A 12,101-nucleotide genomic window follows, 5' to 3' on the forward strand; every position below is an offset into this window, starting at 1 on the left:
AAAAGTGGTTTTTCAACACTAACACAAGTGCGAAAAGTGGGTTTTCAACACTAACACAAGTGCGAAAAGTGGTTTTTCCACACTAATACAAGTGCAAAAGTGGTTTCCTGCACCAACACAAGTGCGAAAAGTGGTTTTTCAACACTAACACAAGTGCGAAAAGTGGTTTTTCAACACTAACACAAGTGCGAAAAGTGGTTTTTCAACACTATCACAAGTGCAAAAAGTGTTTTTTCCACACCAATACAAGTGCAAAAGTGGTTTCCTGCACCAGCACAAGTGCGAAAAGTGGTTTTTCAACAATAACACAAGTGCGAAAAGTGGTTTTTCAACACTATCACAAGTGCGAAAAGCGGTTTTTCCACACTAATACAAGTGCAAAAATGGTTTCCTGCACGAACACAAGTGCGAAAAGTGGTTTTTCAACACTAACACAAGTGCGAAAAGTGGTTTTTCCACACTAATACAAGTGCAAAAGTGGTTTCCTGCACCAACACAAGTGCGAAAAGTGGTTTTTCAACACTAACACAAGTGCGAAAAGTGGTTTTTCAACACTAACACAAGTGCGAAAAGTGGTTTTTCCACACTAATACAAGTGCAAAAGTGGTTTCCTGCACCAACACAAGTGCGAAAAGTGGTTTTTCAACACTAACACAAGTGCAAAAAGTGTTGTTTCAACACAATCACAAGTGCAAAAAGTGTTTTTTCCACACTAATACAAGTGCAAAAGTGGTTTCCTGCACCAACACAAGTGCGAAAAGTGGTTTTTCAACACTAACACAAATGCGAAAAGTGGTTTTTCAACACTATCACAAGTGCAAAAAGTGTTTTTTCCACACTAATACAAGTGCAAAAGTGGTTTCCTGCACCAACACAAGTGCGAAAAGTGGTTTTTCAACACAACAACAATTGCGAAAAGTGGTTTTTCAACACTAACACAAGTGCAAAAAGTGGTTTTTCCACACGAATACAAGTGCAAAAGTGGTTTCCTTCACTAACACAAGTGCGAAAAGTGGTTTTTCAACACTAACACAAGTGCGAAAAGTGGTTTTTCAACACTAACACTAGTGCGAAAAGTGGTTTTTCCACACTAATACAACTGCAAAAGTGGTTTCCTGCAGCAACACAAGTGCGAAAAGTGGTTTTTCCACACTAACACAAGTGCGAAAAGTGGTTTTTCCACACTAATACAAGTGCAAAAGTGGTTTCCTGCACCAACACAAGTGCGAAAAGTGGTTTTTCAACACTAACACAAGTGCAAAAAGTGTTTTTTCAACACTATCACAAGTGTAAAAAGTGTTTTTTCCACACTAATACAAGTGCAAAAGTGGTTTCCTGCACCAACACAAGTGCGAAAAGTGGTTTTTCGAAAAGCGAAAAGTGGTTTTTCAACACTAACACAAGTGCGAAAAGTGGTTTTTCAACACTATCACAAGTGCGAAAAGTGGTTTTTCAACACTAACACAAGTGCGAAAAGTGGTTTTTCAACACTAACACAAGTGCGAAAAGTGGTTTTGCCACACTAATACAAGTGCAAAAGTGGTTTCCTGCACCAACACAAGTGCGAAAAGTGGTTTTTCAACACTAACACAAGTGCAAAAAGTGTTTTTTCAACACAATCACAAGTGCAAAAAGTGTTTTTTCCACACTAAGACAAGTGCAAAAGTGGTTTCCTGCACCAACACAAGTGCGAAAAGTGGTTTTTCAACACTAACACAAATGCGAAAAGTGGTTTTTCAACACTATAACAAGTGCAAAAAGTGTTTTTTCCACACTAATACAAGTGCAAAAGTGGTTTCCTGCACCAACACAAGTGCGAAAAGTGGTTTTTCAACACTACAACAATTGCGAAAAGTGGTTTTTCAACACTAACACAAGTGCAAAAAGTGGTTTTTCCACACGAATACAAGTGCAAAAGTGGTTTCCTTCACTAACACAAGTGCGAAAAGTGGTTTTTCAACACTAACACAAGTGCGAAAAGTGGTTTTTCAACACTAACACAAGTGCGAAAAGTGGTTTTTCAACACTAACACTAGTGCGAAAAGTGGTTTTTCCACACTAATACAAGTGCAAAAGTGGTTTCCTGCAGCAACACAAGTGCGAAAAGTGGTTTTTCCACACTAACACAAGTGCGAAAAGTGGTTTTTCCACACTAATACAAGTGCAAAAGTGGTTTCCTGCACCAACACAAGTGCGAAAAGTGGTTTTTCAACACTAACACAAGTGCAAAAAGTGTTTTTTCAACACTATCACAAGTGCAAAAAGTGTTTTTTCCACACTAATACAAGTGCAAAAGTGGTTTCCTGCACCAACACAAGTGCGAAAAGTGGTTTTTCGAAAAGCGAAACGTGGTTTTTCAACACTAACACAAGTGCGAAAAGTGGTTTTTCAACACTATCACAAGTGCAAAAAGTGTTTTTTCCACACTAATACAAGTGCAAAAGTGGTTTCCTGCACCAACACAAGTGCGAAAAGTGGTTTTTCAACACTAACACAAGTGCGAAAAGTGGTTTTTCAACACTAACACAAGTGCGAAAAGTGGTTTTTCCACACTAATACAAGTGCAAAAGTGGTTTCCTGCACCAACACAAGTGCGAAAAGTGGTTTTTCAACACTGGTTTCAACACAAGTGCAAAAAGTGTTTTTTCAACACTATCACAAGTGCAAAAAGTGTTTTTTCCACCCTAATACAAGTGCAAAAGTGGTTTCCTGCACCAACACAAGTGCGAAAAGTGGTTTTTCAACACTAACACAAGTGTGAAAAGTGGTTTTTCAACACTAACACAAGTGCGAAAAGTGGTTTTGCCACACTAATACAAGTGCAAAAGTGGTTTCCTGCACCAACACAAGTGCGAAAAGTGGTTTTTCAACACTAACACAAGTGCAAAAAGTGTTTTTTCAACACAATCACAAGTGCAAAAAGTGTTTTTTCCACACTAATACAAGTGCAAAAGTGGTTTCCTGCACCAACACAAGTGCGAAAAGTGGTTTTTCAACACTAACACAAATGCGAAAAGTGGTTTTTCAACACTATCACAAGTGCAAAAAGTGTTTTTTCCACACTAATACAAGTGCAAAAGTGGTTTCCTGCACCAACACAAGTGCGAAAAGTGGTTTTTCAACACTACAACAATTGCGAAAAGTGGTTTTTCAACACCAACACAAGTGCGAAAAGTGGTTTTTCAACACTAACACAAGTGCGAATAGTGGTTTTTCAACACTAACACAAGTGCGAAAAGTGGTTTTTCAACACTAACACAAGTGCGAAAAGTGGTTTTTCCACACTAATACAAGTGCAAAAGTGGTTTCCTGCACCAACACAAGTGCGAAAAGTGGTTTTTCCACACTAACACAAGTGCGAAAAGTCGTTTTTCAACACTATCACAAGTGCAAAAAGTGTTTTTTCCACACTAATACAAGTGCAAAAGTGGTTTCCTGCACCAACACAAGTGCGAAATGTGGTTTTTCAACACTATCACAAGTGCAAAAAGTGTTTTTTCCACACTAATACAAGTGCAAAAGTGGTTTCCTGCACCAACACAAGTGCGAAAAGTGGTTTTTCAACACTAACACAAGTGCGAAAAGTGGTTTTTCCACACTAATACAAGTGCAAAAAGTGTTTTTTCCACACTAATACAAGTGCAAAAGTGGTTTTTCAACACTAACACAAGTGCGAAAAGTGGTTTTTCAACACTAATACAAGTGCAAAAGTGGTTTCCTGCACCAACACAAGTGCGAAAAGTGGTTTTTCAACACTAACACAAGTGCGAAAAGTGGTTTTTCCATACTAATACAAGTGCAAAAAGTGTTTTTTCCACACTAATACAAGTGCAAAAGTGGTTTTTCCACACTAATACAAGTGCAAAAAGTGTTTTTCCACACTAATACAAGTGCAAAAGTGGTTTTTCAACACTAACACAAGTGCGAAAAGTAGTTTTTCAACACTAATACAAGTGCAAAAGTGGTTTCCTGCACAAACACAAGTGCGAAAAGTGGTTTTTCAACACTAACACAAGTGCAAAAGTGGTTTTTCAACACTAACACAAGTGCAAAAAGTGTTTTTTCCACACTAATACAAGTGCAAAAGTGGTTTCCTGCACCAACACAAGTGCGAAAAGTGGTTTTTCAACACTAACACAAGTGCGAAAAGTGGTTTTTCAACACTAACACAAGTGCGAAAAGTGGTTTTTCAACACTATCACAGGTGCAAAAAGTGCTTTTTCCACACTAATACAAGTGCAAAAGTGGTTTCCTTCACCAACACAAGTGCGAAAAGTGGTTTTTCAACACTAACACAAGTGCGAAAAGTGGGTTTTCAACACTAACACAAGTGCGAAAAGTGGTTTTTCCACACTAATACAAGTGCAAAAGTGGTTTCCTGCACCAACACAAGTGCGAAAAGTGGTTTTTCAACACTAACACAAGTGCGAAAAGTGGTTTTTCAACACTAACACAAGTGCGAAAAGTGGTTTTTCAACACTATCACAAGTGCAAAAAGTGTTTTTTCCACACCAATACAAGTGCAAAAGTGGTTTCCTGCACCAGCACAAGTGCGAAAAGTGGTTTTTCAACAATAACACAAGTGCGAAAAGTGGTTTTTCAACACTATCACAAGTGCGAAAAGCGGTTTTTCCACACTAATACAAGTGCAAAAATGGTTTCCTGCACGAACACAAGTGCGAAAAGTGGTTTTTCAACACTAACACAAGTGCGAAAAGTGGTTTTCCACACTAATACAAGTGCAAAAGTGGTTTCCTGCACCAACACAAGTGCGAAAAGTGGTTTTTCAACACTAACACAAGTGCGAAAAGTGGTTTTTCAACACTAACACAAGTGCGAAAAGTGGTTTTTCCACACTAATACAAGTGCAAAAGTGGTTTCCTGCACCAACACAAGTGCGAAAAGTGGTTTTTCAACACTAACACAAGTGCAAAAAGTGTTGTTTCAACACAATCACAAGTGCAAAAAGTGTTTTTTCCACACTAATACAAGTGCAAAAGTGGTTTCCTGCACCAACACAAGTGCGAAAAGTGGTTTTTCAACACTAACACAAATGCGAAAAGTGGTTTTTCAACACTATCACAAGTGCAAAAAGTGTTTTTTCCACACTAATACAAGTGCAAAAGTGGTAACACAAGTGCGAAAAGTGTTTTTTCCACACTAATACAAGTGCAAAAGTGGTTTCCTGCACCAACACAAGTGCGAAAAGTGGTTTTTCAACACTAACACAAGTGCGAAAAGTGGTTTTTCAACACTATGACAAGTGCAAAAAGTGTTTTTTCCACACTCATACAAGTGCAAAAGTGGTTTCCTGCACCAACACAAGTGCGAAAAGTGTTTTTTCAACACTAACTCAAGTGCGAAAAGTGGTTTTTCAACACTAACACAAGTGCGAAAAGTGGTTTTTCAACACTATCACAAGTGCCAAAAGTGTTTTTTCCACACTAATACAAGTGCAAAAGTGGTTTCCTGCACCAACACAAGTGCGAAAAGTGGTTTTTCAACACTAACACAAATGCGAAAAGTGGTTTTCCAACACTAACACAAGTGCGAAAAGTGGTTTTTCCACACTAATACAAGTGCAATAGTGGTTTCCTGCACCAACACAAGTGCGAAAAGTGGTTTTTCAACACTATCAAAAGTGCAAAAAGTGTTTTTGCCACACTAATACAAGTGCAAAAGTGGTTTCCTGCACCAACACAAGTGCGAAAAGTGGTTTTTCAACACTAACACAAGTGCGAAAAGTGGTTTTTCAACACTAACACAAGTGCGAAAAGTGGTTTTTCAACACTAACACAAGTGCGAAAAGTGGTTTTTCAACACTAACACAAGTGCGAAAAGTGGTTTTTCCACACTAATACAAGTGCAAAAGTGGTTTACTGCACCAACACAAGTGCGAAAAGTGGTTTTTCAACACTGGTTTCAACACAAGTGCAAAAAGTGTTTTTTCAACACTATCACAAGTGCAAAAAGTGTTTTTTCCACACTAATACAAGTGCAAAAGTGGTTTCCTGCACCAACACAAGTGCGAAAAGTGGTTTTTCAACACTAACACAAGTGCGAAAAGTGGTTTTTCAACACTAACACAAGTGCGAAAAGTGGTTTTGCCACACTAATACAAGTGCAAAAGTGGTTTCCTGCACCAACACAAGTGCGAAAGGTGGTTTTTCAACACTAACACAAGTGCAAAAAGTGTTTTTTCAACACAATCACAAGTGCAAAAAGTGTTTTTTCCACACTAATACAAGTGCAAAAGTGGTTTCCTGCACCAACACAAGTGCGAAAAGTGGTTTTTCAACACTAACACAAATGCGAAAAGTGGTTTTTCAACACTATCACAAGTGCAAAAAGTGTTTTTTCCACACTAATACAAGTGCAAAAGTGGTTTCCTGCACCAACACAAGTGCGAAAAGTGGTTTTTCAACACTACAACAATTGCGAAAAGTGGTTTTTCAACACTAACACAAGTGCGAAAAGTGGTTTTTCCACACGAATACAAGTGCAAAAGTGGTTTCCTTCACTAACACAAGTGCGAAAAGTGGTTTTTCAACACTAACACAAGTGCGAAAAGTGGTTTTTCAACACTAACACAAGTGCGAAAAGTGGTTTTTCCACACTAATACAAGTGCAAAAGTGGTTTCCTGCAGCAACACAAGTGCGAAAAGTGGTTTTTCCACACTAACACAAGTGCGAAAAGTGGTTTTTCCACACTAATACAAGTGCAAAAGTGGTTTCCTGCACCAACACAAGTGCGAAAAGTGGTTTTTCAACACTAACACAAGTGCGAAAAGTGGTTTTTCCACACTAATACAAGTGCAAAAGTGGTTTCCTGCACCAACACAAGTGCGAAAAGTGGTTTTTCAACACTAACACAAGTGCGAAAAGTGGTTTTTCAACACTAACACAAGTGCGAAAAGTGGTTTTTCAACACTAACACAAGTGCGAAAAGTGGTTTTTCAACACTATCACAAGTGCAAAAAGTGTTTTTTCCACACCAATACAAGTGCAAAAGTGGTTTCCTGCACCAGCACAAGTGCGAAAAGTGGTTTTTCAACAATAACACAAGTGCGAAAAGTGGTTTTTCAACACTATCACAAGTGCAAAAAGTGTTTTTTCCACACTAATGCAAGTGCAAAAGTGGTTTCCTGCACCAACACAAGTGCGAAAAGTGGTTTTTCAACACTAACACAAGTGTGAAAAGTGGTTTTTCAACACTAACACAAGTGCGAAAAGCGGTTTTTCCACACTAATACAAGTGCAAAAATGGTTTCCTGCATGAACACAAGTGCGAAAAGTGGTTTTTCAACACTAACACAAGTGCGAAAAGTGGTTTTTCCACACTAATACAAGTGCAAAAGTGGTTTCCTGCACCAACACAAGTGCGAAAAGTGGTTTTTCAACACTAACACAAGTGCGAAAAGTGGTTTTTCAACACTAACACAAGTGCAAAAAGTGGTTTTTCCACACTAATACAAGTGCAAAAGTGGTTTCCTGCACCAACACAAGTGTGAAAAGTGGTTTTTCAACACTGGTTTCAACACAAGTGCAAAAAGTGTTTTTTCAACACTATCACAAGTGCAAAAAGTGTTTTTTCCACACTAATACAAGTGCAAAAGTGGTTTCCTGCACCAACACAAGTGCGAAAAGTGGTTTTTCAACACTAACACAAGTGCGAAAAGTGGTTTTGCCACACTAATACAAGTGCAAAAGTGGTTTCCTGCACCAACACAAGTGCGAAAAGTGGTTTTTCAACACTAACACAAGTGCAAAAAGTGTTTTTTCAACACAATCACAAGTGCAAAAAGTGTTTTTTCCACACTAGTACAAGTGCAAAAGTGGTTTCCTGCACCAACACAAGTGCGAAAAGTGGTTTTTCAACACTAACACAAATGCGAAAAGTGGTTTTTCAACACTATCACAAGTGCAAAAAGTGTTTTTTCCACACTAATACAAGTGCAAAAGTGGTTTCCTGCACCAACACAAGTGCGAAAAGTGGTTTTTCAACACTACAACAATTGCGAAAAGTGGTTTTTCAACACTAACACAAGTGCAAAAAGTGGTTTTTCCACACGAATACAAGTGCAAAAGTGGTTTCCTTCACTAACACAAGTGCGAAAAGTGGTTTTTCAACACTAACACTAGTGCGAAAAGTGGTTTTTCCACACTAATACAAGTGCAAAAGTGGTTTCCTGCAGCAACACAAGTGCGAAAAGTGGTTTTTCCACACTAACACAAGTGCGAAAAGTGGTTTTTCCACACTAATACAAGTGCAAAAGTGGTTTCCTGCACCAACACAAGTGCGAAAAGTGGTTTTTCAACACTAACACAAGTGCAAAAAGTGTTTTTTCAACACTATCACAAGTGCAAAAAGTGTTTTTTCCACACTAATACAAGTGCAAAAGTGGTTTCCTGCACCAACACAAGTGCGAAAAGTGGTTTTTCGAAAAGCGAAAAGTGGTTTTTCAACACTAACACAAGTGCGAAAAGTGGTTTTTCAACACTATCACAATTGCAAAAAGTGTTTATTCCACACTAATACAAGTGCAAAAGTGGTTTCCTGCACCAACACAATTGCGAAAAGTGGTTTTTCAACACTAACACAAGTGCGAAAAGTGGTTTTTCAACACTAACACAAGTGCGAAAAGTGGTTTTTCCACACTAATACAAGTGCAAAAGTGGTTTCCTGCACCAACACAAGTGCGAAAAGTGGTTTTTCAACACTGGTTTCAACACAAGTGCAACTAGAACGGGCACTCGGTAGAGCGCATACCTTCGCCGCAGCTATGGTAAAAATACGATTTTGACCTTTTCGTGACCTTGACCTTGACCTTTGACCCGATTGCTCCCAAAATCTAATCAAATGTGTCCCGTATAATAACCAATCATCCCACCAAATTTCATGCAATTCGGTTGAATACTTTTTGAGTTATGCGAATAACATACACACACACACACAGACATACAAATAAATACACAGCGATCAAAACATAACCTTCCGCTTTTGCGAAGGTAAAAAGTGTTTTTTCAACACTATCACAAGTGCAAAAAGTGTTTTTTCCACACTAATACAAGTGCAAAAGTGGTTTCCTGCACCAACACAAGTGCGAAAAGTGGTTTTTCAACACTAACACAAGTGCGAAAAGTGGTTTTTCAACACTAACACAAGTGCGAAAAGTGGTTTTGCCACACTAATACAAGTGCAAAAGTGGTTTCCTGCACCAACACAAGTGCGAAAAGTGGTTTTTCAACACTAACACAAGTGCAAAAAGTGTTTTTTCAACACAATCACAAGTGCAAAAAGTGTTTTTTCCACACTAATACAAGTGCAAAAGTGGTTTCCTGCACCAACACAAGTGCGAAAAGTGGTTTTTCAACACTAACACAAATGCGAAAAGTGGTTTTTCAACACTATCACAAGTGCAAAAAGTGTTTTTTCCACACTAATACAAGTGCAAAAGTGGTTTCCTGCACCAACACAAGTGCGAAAAGTGGTTTTTCAACACTACAACAATTGCGAAAAGTGGTTTTTCAACACTAACACAAGTGCGAAAAGTGGTTTTTCCACACGAATACAAGTGCAAAAGTGGTTTCCTTCACTAACACAAGTGCGAAAAGTGGTTTTTCAACACTAACACAAGTGCTAAAAGTGGTTTTTCAACACTAACACAAGTGCGAAAAGTGGTTTTTCCACACTAATACAAGTGCAAAAGTGGTTTCCTGCAGCAACACAAGTGCGAAAAGTGGTTTTTCCACACTAACACAAGTGCGAAAAGTGGTTTTTCCACACTAATACAAGTGCAAAAGTGGTTTCCTGCACCAACACAAGTGCGAAAAGTGGTTTTTCAACACTAACACAAGTGCAAAAAGTGTTTTTTCAACACTATCACAAGTGCAAAAAGTGTTTTTTCCACACTAATACAAGTGCAAAAGTGGTTTCCTGCACCAACACAAGTGCGAAAAGTGGTTTTTCGAAAAGCGAAAAGTGGTTTTTCAACACTAACACAAGTGCGAAAAGTGGTTTTTCAACACTATCACAAGTGCAAAAAGTGTTTTTTCCACACTAATACAAGTGCAAAAGTGGTTTCCTGCACCAACACAAGTGCGAAAAGTGGATTTTCAACACTAACACAAGTGCGAAAAGTGGGTTTTCAACACTAACACAAGTGCAAAAAGTGATTTCCTTCACCAACACCAACTTTTCGCACTTGTGCTGGCGTTGAAAACCACTTTTTGCACTTGTGTTAGTGTTGCAAAACCACTTTCCACACGTGCTGGCATTGAAAACCACTTTTCACACATGTGCTAATATTGCAAAACCACTTTCCGCACTTGTGCTGGCATTGAAAACCACTTTTCGCACTTCCGCTAGTGTTCAAAACCACTTTTTGCACTTGTGTTACTGTTGCAAAACCACTTGTCTCACTTGTGTTAGACGTTAATGTTGCAAAACCACTTTTCGCACTTGTGCTGGCATTGAAAACCACTCTTCGCACTTGTGGTCATGTTGAAAACTACGTTCTACACTTGTGCCTGTGTTGCCAAACCACTTTCCGCACTTGTGCTGGTATTGAAAACAACTTTTCGCACTTTTGTTAGTGTTGAAAACAACTTTTTGCAGTTGTGTTAGTGTTGTTGAACCACTTTCCACACTTGTATTGGCATTGAAAACCACTTTTCACACATGTGCTCGTATTGCAAAACCAATTTCCGCACTTGTGCTGGCCTTGAAAACCACTTTTCACGCTCCTGTTAGAGTTGAACACCACTTTTTACACTTTTGTTAGTGTTGCAAAACCATTTGTCTCACTTGTGTTGCTGTTGCAAAACCACTTTCCACACTTGAGCTTGTGTTGCAGAACCACATTTCTCACTTGTGCTGGCATTGAAAACCACTTTCAGCACTCGTGCTTGTGTTGAAAACCACTTTCCGCACTTGAGCTAGTGTTGCAGAACCACTTTCCGCACTTGTGCTGGCGTTGAAAACCACTTTCCACACTTGAGCTCGTGATGCAGAACCACTTTTCGCACTTGTGCTGGCATTGAAAACCACTTTTCACACATGTGCTAGTATTGCAAAACCACTTTCCGCACTTGTGCTGGCATTGAAACCCACTTTTCGCACTTCTGCTTGTGTTCAAAGCCACTTTTTGCACTTGTGTTAGTGTTGCAAAACCGCTTGTCTCACTTGTGTTGGTGTTGCAAAACCACTTTTCGCACTTGTGCTGGCATTGAAAACCACTTTCCACACTTGAGCTTGTGTTGCAGAACCACATTTCTCACTTGTGCTGGCATTTGTTTGGCGTATATGTTAGTTTGGCGGATGTCTTAGTTTGGCGCATGTATTTGTTTGGCAGATGTGTTAGTTTGGCGGATGTCTTAGTTTGGCGTATGTTTTTGTTTGGCGGATGTGTTAGTTTGGCGGATGTGTTATTTTGGCGGGTGTCTTAGTTTGGCGCATGTGTTTGTTTGGTGGATGTCTTAGTTTGGCGGATGTGTTAGTTTGGCGGATGTCTTAGTTTGGCGGAAGTGTTAGTTTGGCGGATGTCTTCGTTTGGCGCATGTATTTGTTTGGCGCATGTGTTTGTTTGGCAGATGTGTTAGTTTGGCGGATGTCTTAGTTTGGCGCACATGTTTGTGTGGCGGATGTGTTAGATTGGCGGATGTCTTAGTTTGGCGCATGTGTTTGTTTGGCGGATGTCTTAGTTTGGCGGAAGTGTTAGTTTGGCGGATGTCTTCGTTTGGCGCATGTGTTTGTTTGGCGGATGTGTTAGTTTGGCAGATGTGTTAGTTTGGCAGATGTCTTAGTTTGGGGGATGTCTTAGTTTGGCGGATGTGTTAGTTTGGCGGATGTCTTAGTTTGGCGGAAGTGTTAGTTTGGCGGATGTCTTCGTTTGGCGCATGTGTTTGTTTGGTGGATGTGTTAGTTTGGCAGATGTGTTAGTTTGGCGGATGTCTTAGTTTGGGGGATGTCTTAGTTTGGCGGATGTGTTAGTTTGGCGGATGTCTTAGTTTGGCGCATGTGTTTGTTTTGCGGATGTGTTAGTTTGGCGGATGTGTTAGTTTGGCGGATGTCTTAGTTTGGGGGATGCCTTAGTTTGGCG

Source organism: Myxine glutinosa, chromosome 6 (genome assembly GCF_964187855.1).
Source record: "Myxine glutinosa chromosome 6, kmMyxGlut1.1, whole genome shotgun sequence".
Classification (NCBI taxonomy): Eukaryota; Metazoa; Chordata; class Myxini; order Myxiniformes; family Myxinidae; genus Myxine; species Myxine glutinosa.